General features: G+C 41.6%; 1 pseudogene; it reads right to left on the bottom strand.

The window, feature by feature from the left end:
* Window positions 1-641: 641 nt before the first annotated feature.
* Window positions 642-759, bottom strand: LOC124720927 (annotated as a pseudogene).
* Window positions 760-12,371: the final 11,612 nt, after the last annotated feature.

Genomic DNA, 12,371 nt, shown 5'->3' with positions numbered 1-12,371 from the left:
AATGGTAATGTGCATGTTTCTTTTTAAGGTATCATGATTCCTCTGGCTGTTATTAATTTCTACATGAACTGTGAACTGTCTGCCGTTATGGTTTCACAAAATCCACCATCTTAGGCACTCCCGGCCTACAAATCTCCTTTATCGACAGAAAGCCCATTCCTTGACACAGCTCCAACATGTAATTCCCAGCCACGCTGTGGGCCTGGACGAAGCTCTGGGGCTACCCTTCTTTCTCCGGCTAATGTTCGGCACCATGTGGTTGCTGACGAGCCCCGCCTTGCCGAGCGGCCCGTGTGGCCACGCCAGCTCCGAACTTAGAATGTTTTCAGGGCGCCACAACTCGCCCGTTACGTCACAATGGCGACAGTTAAACTTTTGAGATGAATCACGTTTTGGGATCCATCGGACACACGGGCGTTGGCGTGTACGACATGGAACAGCAGTCCGTCTTCAGGCCACAAGTGGCCCATCGGGACCATCCGACCGCCGTGTCATCCTCAGCTGAGGATGCGGATAGGGAGGGCTTGTGATCAGCACACTGCTCTCCCGGTCGTTAGGATGGTTTTCTTTGACCGGAGCCGCTACTATTCCGTCAAGTAGCTACTCAGTTGGCATTACGAGGCTGAGTGCACCCAGAAAACTGGCAACAGTGCATGGCGGCCCGGATGGTCACCCATCCAAGTGCCGGCCACGCCCGACAGCGCTTCACTTCGGTGACCTGACGGGAACCGGTGTATCAACTGCGGCAAGGCCGTTGCCACGACATGGAATACCAGAAAGCAAACAAAAAGCACCATTCTTCGGAGGGGTCCAGGCTGGAGGAGAGAGCGTAACCATATGGGGCATGTTTTCGCAGCATTCCCTGGGTGATCTCGTCATTCTGGAAGGCACAAACGATCAACACAAGATCTATCCTTGGGGACCGTATTCAGACTTTGGCAGGTGGTCACATAACACTTGACATTGTATATCAGCGGGAATTGTAGATTTGGATAAGTTCAAAATGGTTCAAATGGCTCTGAGCACTATGGGACTTAACAGCTGTGGTCATCAGTCCCCTAGAACTTAGAACGACTTAAACCTAACTAACCTAAGGACATCACACACATCCATGCCCGAGGCAGGATTCGAACCTGCGACCGTAGCAGTCGCACGGTTCCGGACTGCGCGCCTAGAACCGCGAGACCACCGCGGCCGGCTTTGGATAAGTGAACGGGTCCTCGAATTATACGCCAAACACTTAAGATAGGTCGGTTTTAAGCTACTGACGGCACCGGAGGTCGCTGCCTTCGGTTGCACACGCTGCGTGTGACTGTATCCATCCCCGCATGGTCTTAATACGCTGTTCACCGAAGTCCGCATTCGGATCTCGCAACAATCGCAGTGAGATAAAACGAACAGTGGTGATGCTCCTTCCCTTCAGACTATTTTCAAAGCTATTATCATGTGATTAGTGAGTGATGGTCATTACTGGAACAGACTCAGATCTTCAAAGTTACTTTTCTGTACGTTTTGTAAATAAAAGTTATGTTTAATTTATGGACTGAATGTTTGGAGTGTTTATAGTTTGCAAGATCACGCCGTAGCAATCACTCACACAACAAAAACGGTATGTGCCGCGTATGACATCAGTGTACGAAACAGACAGACCATCACACTGTGTATTCGGCTGACAAGCGCTGGAACTTGACATCTCTTATTTTTGCAGCACATCGTTGCCAGCAGCCAATAAGGCCCTTGGAGGAACTAAATAACGAATTTAGCGCCGGGCTGCGTACCTGAAGCCGAGCTAAAGTCGTTAGAGGCAGAATTCGGACAAACTCGGCGTTAATTACTCGCCTTAATGAGAGCCGCTCCTATTTTCGGTCCAGATGCTGAGCGCGGCGTGCCGGCAGAGCAAACACACACGCCGCCCGCCTGCCTAACCGTATCAGCTGCCGCCGTGGTTCATTAGCGGAGAGCCCTGGAACGCGGGGAAGGAGCCGCGGGAATAGGCCGAATCCATAGTGCAGCGCCGTGCAGCCGGCGCAGAGCTGACCTCGGCGCCGTGACGTGTTCGTTAATAATTCAACATTGCACAAAACGTCCACGCAATATGTTTCTTTGCTTACTCACGCCTGCAGAAACCTCGTGTTGTTTCCCAGCATGGTAAAATTTCAGAATGACTGGTCTTGTTTTTGTAGAAATCCATATGTAAAACTTGTTAGTGTGTGTAATCACGCATTGTTGCGTTGCAGGATGAAATTGCTAGCGTAGTGCCTAAATTCGACAAAAAAATATATTTCACTAGACGTCGTTGATGTCAGAAAATATTACAGTGTCATAAATTTCTTTATTTCAATATCCTACAAGTTTTAAAGAAACAACAACAAAATACAAGAAACAGAAAGTAATAAGCATTTATTCACATTTTTTTCACATAAACTAGATGTTTACGGCAGGACGTTGTAAGACGTGTATATTTCTATTGTCAGGCCACAATTTATGAAAGATGTTTATATTTTATTAATAGGATAAAGTAGGAATAATTAGTATTTGGTAGCAGGGAATGTCTGCACCAAAGTATTGTTAGCAAGAGAGACCGCACATTCATATAATTTTAAAAAGGGCAGGAGAGACAGCGTATGGATACATTTTAAGAAAAGAGCGGGAAGGACCGCGCATTGATACGTTTTGTAATGGTAGCAGGGATTGTCTGCACCAGAAAGCATTGTTGGGTGGAGAGACCGCACTTTAGCGTTCGTAGGATGTTAGTAGCAAGCGAGAAGTGAAGCGAGTCGGTAGCAGGTCTGAAGCGAGAGGTTGAGAGGAGCGGTGTGCCTGCCAGCCACCAGCTATGATTTACAAGAGATTATAAACGGATGTACAGAGACATCAACTAACTATTATCATAAGAGGAACTAATATTATTGAATTATTTTCTTTGCGAAACTCAAGACTACTGAAGGTATGTTTGCGCAATGGTAGTTGTAAGATTATTGTAGAAAGTAAGTCCCATTTGAACGTTTGTGAAATCATTTCATTACCAACAGTAAATATTTGAAGCGTTTGCAGAATATAATTAACTTTTGCCAGCAATATTGCATTTCTAATTATAATCCATCCCAGAAACCATCAACGTAAAACTTTGCAAAATTTTATTGTTGTCAAGAAAAAGTTTAACTATGAATTACGTAACTTCAGTCAAATTAATTAAAGAATAACGCCAGCTTTGCTATTAAAGAATTACGTCAGCTTTGGCAATAAATACAGCCACTTATTATGAAAGCCCACCAGCAGCTAATAGAGTATAGTAAAACAGAGTAAGTATATTCATGTCGCAGTTCGATGTAGCAGTCAGATGGCGATCCAGTAACAGTAAAAAAGATAAGGAACAGTTTTGGGTTATTGCAGATAACGACTGAGGGCCACGACGACGACACATTCTATGTTTCGTCGAAATAATCAGAAAATCACTTTTAATAAGCAGCAATTAAATTTGTATGTGATGATTGAGAAAGAGAGTAAATTTCAAAGGGAAGATTTCATTTGTTATTATTAAGCAAGAGATAGAAATCCTAAGGGAAGGTTACATAGGTTATTGTAAAAGGGAAGGATATCATTAACAAAAGAGATATAGAGGAGACGGGAAGGTTTCAGAGTCATTATTTCTAGCACAACCAGCAAAACATTTGAATAGTTCCAGAAATACGACTAATATGCCAAAAAGTAAATGTAGTAAGATTTTTTAATGGTACCTGTAACGTCCTTCGGATCTTCGGTATTGGCTAACACTCAGGGGCAGAGCAATGAGATTGTTCTTTCTTATGTATCGGTATCGACGTTACGAAAAGAACTTTGATGAACTGAACTCGCGACTTGTGCGAGGTATTTAATTCACCAAATGTCGTAATTAAATCGTTTATAATCGATGGTTTATCAGTTGCTATTTAAATATTAATGAGAAGTTCAAATTAGTTCCAGCGACACAAAATTCTCTATAGACTGGTTGTAATCTCAAATCTATAATCAGTCGTAACAGTTTCCAGAATGAGATTTTCACTCTGCAGCGGAGTGTGCGCTGATATGAAACTTCCTGGCAGATTAAAACTGTGTGCCCGACCGAGACTCGAACTCGGGACCTTTGCCTTTCGCGGGCAAGTGCTCTACCAACTGAGCTACCGAAACACGACTCACGCCCGGTACTCACAGCTTTACTTCTGCCAGTACCTCGTCTCCTACCTTCCAAACTTTACAGAAGCTCTCCTGCGAACCTTGCAGAGCTAGCACTCCTGAAAGAAAGGATATTGCGGAGACATGGCTTAGCCACAGCCTGGGGGATGTTTCCAGAATGAGATTTTCACTCTGCAGCGGAGTGTGCGCTGATATGAAACTTCCTGGCAGATTAAAACTGTGTGTCCGACCGAGACTCGAACTCGGGACCTTTGCCTTTCCCGTATCGTTATTTTTCGTCACTACCTCCCCGTGCCGGGAGTGGGTAATTTGCGCGCCTGCTGCCTTCCTTGGATGTGGTAGCCGTTTCTCAGGCTCCCTCTCCGGAATCGAACCCTGATTCCCCGTTATTAGAGCGAAAGGCAAAGGTCCCGAGTTCGAGTCTCGGTCGGGCACACAGTTTTAATCTGCCAGGAAGTTTCAGTCGTAACAGTGTTATTAATTCCTAACGTCAAGGGGTTTCTATATAAGCGTCGAGCGCTGCAGGCAAATAATATCGCAGCACGTTATCTCTATAAATAATATTGTAAAACTTGAATGATAAATGCGTGAATTGACTCGATATGTTGGTTTATTACACAATATTAGTCACATCCTAACAGAGCCGTGAGGAAGAAGCTTTCCCAGGTGTTGGGGGGTATTATAAATTATATGCTTCGTAACTATCGCCAAGTTCCATAGTCCAGTAGTTATTACGAATGAAATTGTCTATCTGTGTTCACTTCCTAAATAGTGTTAACTTCAGGTTATCTAATTAAAAGTCACTTCTGTCTAATATATGAAAGTCCTCTATCTGAATTCTAAATAACGTAATATTTGAAGTCAAAGTATCGTTTCACTGCGTCATAGTAAATCGCAATAATCAAGTCCGGAAAAAAGCGATCTAATTGCGCCTACATATACCAGCATTCTAAAATGTGCCCTGCTTCGGCTAACTCTGGTAACGTAGTGACAATGGATTGAATTATCCTTAGCCATTACTCACGAATCTCAAAGAGTACTCACACGGAGTATTCTTTGGGAATTTTAATTATAATAATTTTGCGATTTACTATGATTTTGAATTTTGAGTTTGATTTTACTGGAATCCTGTCTTTCTTTCGTATGTTAATAAATTACTAGGTATTAGATTCCTGATTTAATTACCGGTTAATTTCCAAATAATAGTGTTAACTGGAAATTTGCTTGTTCATTTTTCATGGAATTTGGAACTTATTTTGGGGAAATCTTTGGGAATTCTGGAGTTAATTTTTGATTTTCATTTCTCGTCCGAGGAAGTGACATTACATACCGAATCATCATAATGCACCACCTGATCAAATGTATCCGTACAACTACAGCGTCCGGCAGGAAGACCTCCTCTGTTTGGAGAGGCCACTGTGTGAGTTGTCGTGGGGTTACTGATGTGGGTGAGGTATCGATCGATAGTGGCGTACGTGCCATTTTCAGCAGTCGCAGTGGTTTGCGCGTTTGTTGTGGAGGAGTATATTCGCAACGGTGGCCCTGTGATGAGCATTTCGCATTCCGTTCCAACTTGGCCTACATGGTTATGTTCGTGATAGAAAAACTATTCCACTTTGGGTATCAAACATTAGAGGATCCGGTTCTCTACTGAAGAGAAAATCTTCTGGCCGACCTTGTACTGTAACAAGACCGGAAGATAGGCTCCATCCACCAATCTCCGAAGCGTTCAGCACTTAAACATGTATCTGCCCTAGGGTTGCCTCATAGGACTATCTGCGTAGAGATTCTCACATGCACCTACAGAATCATAGTTACCCAAGAAAGAAGTGAGAGACTTTGAAACTAGCAAAGCAGCGTTTGACGAAATTCTTCAGAGGACTTCCGCGACGCTGTTTCGATTTATTTCCTTGGTACTACATGTCAGACACTGTAAATAAACAATTTCCGCTACTGGCAGCTGAAAACCCTCAGGAACTTCATCAGCGGCAACTTCACAGCCATCATGACAGTTTGGTGCGCCGTTGCTGAGTTAGATGTGTGGAGTCCGTTGTTTTTCGAAGGAGATATCTTAATGGTAACGATGAACTCAGATTGCTACTGTCGCATATAGAGACCTGAGTTAAATCACTTTGTGGGTCCATGAAGAGGAAGAAGACTGGTTCAAATAAGACGAAACCCCGCCTCACACCTCCGGGCGTCCTGTAGAAGTTTTGAGAAAGTTCTTTCCTGGAGTCTTCACTCTTCGTGGGGAGACATCGCTTGGTCCCCAAGTTCACGTGATTTATTACCTTGTGGGGGCACTTAAAAGCTCAAGTGTGCAAATATCGCCCCAAACCACTGGAATCACGCAAGGAGGCAATCACCCAGGAACCGACTGCCATCCTATCGGAAATGACACGAAGAACTCTGGACTACTTACAGGAAAGGCTTCCTCAATGTGTCGACAATGGAGGACACCGTTTACCGGACGTAATTTTTAAAACCAACTAACATAAAGTGACGTAGTATTTGTTGTTCATAGATAAAACAATTTTCTCCGTATCGTTTGTTTGTAACTGCCTCTTAATATGCGGGAGATCTTGTTCTCGGACGTTAATATAGTGTGTGATCACCCTTTCTGAAGACTTGAACTCTACTGGGAGCATTTTCAACGAGGTGTCTGCACATCTGTGGAGGAATGCCAGCCCATTTATCCTCAAGAGCCGATACCAGACTAGGTAGTGAAATTAGACACTGCGGCCTGGACCGAAGTCGATGTTCTAACTTATCCCAAATGTTTTCGATTGGCCTCAGGTCGGAACTCTCGGCAGGCTAGTGCATTTCAAGAGTCACATTGTCCACAAACCGTAGCCCCACAGATGCTTTATTTATGACAGGGCCAGTGTCATGCTGATATCATCGTCTTCCTAGCTGTTCCTCCACTACACGTAGTACTCAGTGCTGTAAAATAAATTCGTATCCGGCATTTAGCGTTTTCTCGACCACACTAGGGGAACATACCCTAACCAAGAAAAACACCCCCATTCCGTAAGACGACCTCCTCCATACTCCACTGTTGGCATTACACATGATGAAACAAAGACAGGAAACTTTCACCAGGTATTCACCAACCCAAAGCCCTTCCATCGGACTACCACAGGTCCGGGGTGTAGCAGTTCGCCTCTATTGTTCAGTTTATACACCGAAGAAGCAATGCAGGAATTAGAAGAAAGGTCCAAGAGTGGGATTAAAGTTCAGGGAGAAAGGATGTTGTAGCTACAGCCAATATTGCCTATGTTCGTCTGTGAAACTGGACTCGACAAGCAACCTGAGCTGTCAGTAAACGGAATCTAACCTGCATAACACTGTCTGCGTGTTGTATAAGTGTCAGTTTCACTGTCATTTAAACCCTCAACAGATCGTTACATGAAAAACTTAAAACTGACATTTGGATAAGCTATCTGACTACGTTTTTGAACAAGAATTTACAAGTGGTACAGAATCTGACTTGTACAACGGAATTTACTAGACTAGAGAACATGACATGTTGTGGTGTGTCAGTGTATTTGTTTTTACCCTAAGTTTTACACCCACCTCTTCAGATAACTGCCTTTTTCCGTGTGGTTTACAGAAATGCGCAGCAGCATGCAGCAGCAGCACCTAAAGCTTATTGTTACTAAGAATAAATTTAATAAAAAGGAGTTTGCTTCGGTTCTGTTAACTACTAAATAACTTTTGAGAAGGGATTTCTATAAGTCTATTTAAAACTTCAGAATCATAATGAACAACTATTAATAATGGCAATGACAAATGACATACGTTCAATAATGCCTAAGTGCCAGATTAACAATTTATTTCAATTTGAAAGTTACATTAACCTTTAGTAACCACAGCATATTATTTATATGTGGAGAATAATTATTATCATTTGGAGTAAAAGGAGCCCAACACTGCAATTGCTTTTGCGCTATGCTTGCGAATTTCACCTTGAATGCCATCCTCGAGCGTAGTTAAGCCACTTAAATCTCTCCTGGCTATATAAATGAAATCAGGCCTTGAATGTGGTAAGATCTGCCATCACCGACGTGAAGGCGGCGTGAAACGTCTTCTGTCTCCGAGCTCTCGACCGACACTACTCTTCCACTCTTGCAGACAGACATCGTCTCACAACAAGTGCTTAGAATCGCACTCCTATGTTTCGCTCTCAGATTGATGCTGCCAATATCTGAGAGCTTACACAATGCAAAGAATAGCGTTAAGTTGGATATACTGTTTTATGTAACAGTGTGTTCTGACACATTCCTTACATTGCCTCCCTGTCGCTTCTTTAAGAATTTGAATGGGGCTTATGTACAAACAGGACAAATGAAGCTAAAAATTCTTAATTAAAATATTTAAACAAAATACATAACTATGTATAAGTTCTATTTATGTTAGAAGGATTGTTAATTATTGGCTCGACTATCTTGAGACCGTTTTGTGAGCCTTTCAAAATAAATAATTAGGCTTATTTTAATACATGAAAACTGTAAAGTTTAGAAATATAACTAGAGGGAATGTTCACTGCGCAGGGAGTTCTGTATTGTTTTGTACTTTGCACACTTGTAGAAACGTTAGAGGAGAAGCAACGTCGTAAACTGTGTGGGGAGGTGTGTTTAGTGTCTATATCACTAACAGCCCAATGTAGAGTGTAGTAGAATCATGTAGCGGTGTGTGCACTGTCTGTCTCCCTGACACATTTACTTGGAGAAACTACATTTTTAGTGAAACAGTGGCTTGTATTGTCATTGTCCTTTCACTGAGACAGCACTGTGTGATTGTGGCTCTCGAAGGCAAAGCTCAGCATTGCTCGCTAATTGCCACTCAAGAAGAGGTATTTATTGGATGACATCATTAGTTTCAGAATCCCTTATTATGATGGACCTCCTTGGTAGCTGCCATCACTTGGAAGTGGAATCATTGTTGCAGACATCACATATGCACCCGCATTTTGTAATTTGCTTGTGTCTTGGCAGATACCAGATACCTGGTACTCTAAGGACAGAAAATACTTACGTAACAGCTTTACAAATATTTTATTACATATTCCTGTAAACATAAGTGAAGATGCAGTTTATATGAATGAAAGTTTGGAAATTGTTTCATATGAGACACAAATATATTAACAAGAATCGAAAATTATTGTGCATACAATTCATATGTGTGGCATTATGAAAACTTTTTATTTACGAATTAAGATATCTGCTCATGAAGCTTATTAAGACAAACATATAAAATATTAAGTAATTCTGCACAGGCAGTGTTTCCTTATAATATAAACATCAAACAAAGTGAGCAGCATTACGCAGCGATATACACAGAAATGACAATTTATATTGCCTAAGAAAAGCTTTGCATATCGCAGCGTCATACACAAAATAACACGGATATTATACTGCATAACAAACATTTTGTATATACAGGGCGAGTCACCTAACATTACCGCTGGATATATTTCGTAAACCACATCAAATACTGACCAATCGATTCCACAGACCGAACGTGAGGAGACGGGCTAGTGTAATTGTTTAATACAAACCATACAAAAACGCACGGAAGTATGTTGTTTAACACAAACCTACGTTTTTTTAATGGAACCCCGTTAGTTTTGTTAGCACATCTGAACATATAAACAAATACGTAATCAGTGCCGTTTGTTGCATTGTAAAATGTTAATTATATCCGGAGATATTGTAACCTAAAGTTGACGCTTGAGTACCACTCCTCCACTGTTCGATCGTGTGTATCGGAGAGCACCGAATTACGTAGGGATCCAAAGGGAACGGTGATGGACCTCAGGTACGGAAGAGACTGGAACAGCACATTACGTCCACATGCTAACACCTTTTTATTGGTCTTTTTCACTGACGCACATGTACATTACCATGAGGGGTGAGGTACACGTTCGACGGGCGTTTCATAGGACGTGGAGGACGCACAAAATTGGCCAGCCCGTTCTCCTGATCTTACACCTCTGGACTTCTTTCTGTGGGGTACGTTAAAGGAGAATGTATACTGTGATGTGCCTACAACCCCAGAGGATATGAAACAACGTATTGTGGCAGCCTGCGGCGACATTACACCAGATGTACTGCGGCGTGTACGACATTCATTACGCCAGAGATTGCAATTGTGTGCAGCAAATTATGGCCACCACATTGAACATCTATTGGCCTGACATGTCTGGACACACTCTATTCCACTCCGTAATTGAAAACGGAAACCACGTGTGTACGTGTACCTCACCCCTCATGGACATGTACATGTGCGTCAGTGAAAAAGACCAATAAAAAAGTGTTAGCATGTGGACGTAATGTGCTGTTCCAGTCTCTTCTGTACCTAAGGTCCATCACCGTTCCCTTTGGATCCCTACGTAATTCGGTGCTCTCCGATACACACGATCGAACAGTGGAGGAGTGGTACTCAAGCGTCAACTTTAGGTTACAATATCTCCGGTTAACATTTTACAATGCAACAAACGGCACTGATTACGTATTTGCTTATATGTTCAGATGTGCTAACAAAACTAACGGGGTTCCATTTAAAAAACGTAGGTTTGTGTTAAAAACATACTTTCGTGCATTTTTTATGGTTTTTATTAACGAATTACACTGTAGAATCGATTGGTCAGTATTTGATGTGGTTTACGAAATATATCCAGCGGTAACGTTACGTGACTCACCCTATATATGACACAGCATATGCTGCTTGGGGCAGCTATATGCAACAAATCTAAAAAACGTTATTGGTCTGCACAGTGAGTCTCTGGCGCATATTAATTAAAAACCTTAACGATTATTTGTATGATCAGAAGTGCACTTTTGTTGGGGAAAGGAGGTACTATCCTACCATCACTCTAACTACCACAAAACACAAAGGCATCTATACTACACATAAACTGGATACATCTTTCTGCAGGATATGGATTGTAGTAAAGGAGATTGGTATGATTAACTTTTTCATTGTTGTATTGACTAAGGAATAATGTTCAACATATGTTCTCTCTTGTCTTTTCATCTGAAAAAAAAAATTGAGTTGTTCTTATACTAACAGTAGTATAAATGTTACAAAAAAATTCTTATTTTCACATTCATAGTTTAGGGTGCAGTGGGTGCTGGCTGGTTTATTGTCGTCATTATTGTTTCTAAAGGAAGAAATTCGTTAGTGTCTAAGCTAACAAGTTATAAGCTTTCTTCTTTCTGGAGCGGCTGCCAAGTTCAATTTCCTCTGATACCTGCAAAAAGATTATTAGTACATGAAATATTTTTCTTTTTTAACTAACCCTTTGTGGTTCACTTGCTTTCATTTTAGTACGATTTACCTCCGTCTCTGGTGCTTTCCTTCCTTGTTTCGTTTCTATTATTCTCTGAAGGCGTTTCATTAGAGGCACACATATATACGGTGAAAATCCTACAGCGCTGTATTTGTCTGTGTTTACTTGTGACTGTGAAAAACTATGAGACAAACCTGAATGTTACCTTGTTCCACGATTTTAGTTTTACCTTTCTTCATAATTTGGATTATTATCATTACCCCATTTTTTTTGGAGCTATACCCTGAACTGTGAGATTCCCCTGACACCTTAGAAATGTTCGCTTAAACTAGAATAATCGTAAAAATGGCGATTTATTAATAATGGAATAATCTAAGTGTCTTCCACAGACCTTCTTAACAAAATATTTAGTATTGTAGGCGTCTACAATAGCCCCTCAACGCATCTTACCTTCATTTACTTATTTTAATATGGAAGAATTCGTTTAAATCCTCTTGTATTACTTAACACTAATCCTTTTCTGGGAGTGGTGTCATCTTGTTGTTTTAATTGTGCTCTGCATCTGTTCCTACTGGCAGCTCATACAATTGATAAGTACTAGTTTGCGTCATGTCTCGTTGTAATCTGTGAGAATAATCATTTCATCGCGTAGTAAACGCTGGATTTGTTTCTGAAGCTACTGATACATCAGTGAATATCGTTTATTATTTAAAAGTGGAAGGACAGAGGAATTTTTTCCATAGAGGCAACAGCGACCACTTCCTTTCACAAGGTAGTAAATCTGTTGTTCTCTTAAAATGAACCTTCAGCGAGAACTGTGACGTATTTACCACCCTTCGGCTGGAGTTACACGCAAAAAAAGGTGTACTGGTAAGAGTGTCCTAAGCTGGTTGAGGAACTACTG

This window comes from Schistocerca piceifrons, chromosome 1 (assembly GCF_021461385.2).
Source record: "Schistocerca piceifrons isolate TAMUIC-IGC-003096 chromosome 1, iqSchPice1.1, whole genome shotgun sequence".
Taxonomy (NCBI): Eukaryota; Metazoa; Arthropoda; class Insecta; order Orthoptera; family Acrididae; genus Schistocerca; species Schistocerca piceifrons.
Note: the sequence above shows the minus strand (reverse complement) of the source record. Positions and strands in the feature narration are given on the sequence as shown.